At 51.0% G+C, this 1,071-nt stretch overlaps 1 pseudogene; it reads right to left on the bottom strand.

Annotated features, from left to right (window-relative positions):
- Positions 1-306: 306 nt before the first annotated feature.
- Positions 307-810, bottom strand: LOC149124482 (large ribosomal subunit protein eL28 pseudogene; annotated as a pseudogene).
- Positions 811-1,071: the final 261 nt, after the last annotated feature.

The following is a 1,071-nucleotide window of genomic DNA, read 5'->3' as shown; positions in this document are numbered from 1 at the left end:
GGCTTTGGCCTGGCCCAAGCCTGTCTGTTGCAGGCACTTGGTGCATGAACCAGTGTATGGGAGTTCTGTCTGTCTGTCAGTATCGCTGCCTCTGAGAAACAACATAAAAAACAGAAGCAAAAATCAAGAGTTGGAAATGTGAATTGATCAAGAGGACACCTTCATTACAACTTGATTTGTTTTTCCTGATCCGTGGTTAGTCTCTCCATTCTTCCCATCCCCGTTCAAGCTATGTCAGTGAACACTTCCTCTACTGTGAGACTAATCCATCCTTGATCCCATTCCCTTCGTATGCTACTTTTTTTTTTTTTTTTTTTTTTTTTACAGGTCTGACTGTTTATTGTGGGCAGGGGCTCAGGAGCTCTTGGTGGGGCGGGTGCGCTTCCTCTTCACCATCACTGGCTTCTGGCTGCGCAGGATGGCGCTGGCTCTGCGGATGGCGGCCATGTGCAGGTCAGGGGCGGTACTTGTTCTTGCGAATCATGTGCCGGATGCTGCGAGTGTGGCCCGGGCGTTCTTGTTGATGGTGGTGCGCACGTACGAGGTGGCCGGCTTCCGCTGGCCGGATCTGCACTTCATGACCACCACGACGCCCTTGCCCCTTGCCGTCGGCCGGCTCCACGCCCACGGTCTTGCGGTGGATAAGCCCGTTGTAGCGGAACGAGTTGCGGGACTTCAGGTTGTTGGGCTCCGTGCTGTATGTCTGCTTGTTCCTCTTGATCAGGAAGCTGGAGCAGTTGCGCACGACCATCCACTGCAGGTGCGCGGACATGGCGGGGGCTCCTTGTGCCGAGGGTGCCGGAGACGGAAAGCTCGTATGCTGCTTTTTACCCTATAGTTAATCTGGCAGTGAGCTCGTTCTCAGCTATCTGAAATACGGATTTTCAAAACTCAGTTCTAATTCACTGACGTTTAATCAGGTTTGTGTATACAAACAGCTTTATATATATATATATATATATATTTTTTTTTTTTTTGACAGGCAGAGTGGACAGTGAGAGAGAGAGAGACAGAGAGAAAGGTCTTCCTTTGCCGTTGGTTCACCCTCCAGTGGCCACCGCGCTGATCAGA

Source organism: Oryctolagus cuniculus, chromosome 10 (assembly GCF_051225735.1).
Source record: "Oryctolagus cuniculus isolate XC-2025 breed Fujian yellow rabbit chromosome 10, ASM5122573v1, whole genome shotgun sequence".
Lineage (NCBI taxonomy): Eukaryota > Metazoa > Chordata > Mammalia > Lagomorpha > Leporidae > Oryctolagus > Oryctolagus cuniculus.
Note: the sequence above shows the minus strand (reverse complement) of the source record. Positions and strands in the feature narration are given on the sequence as shown.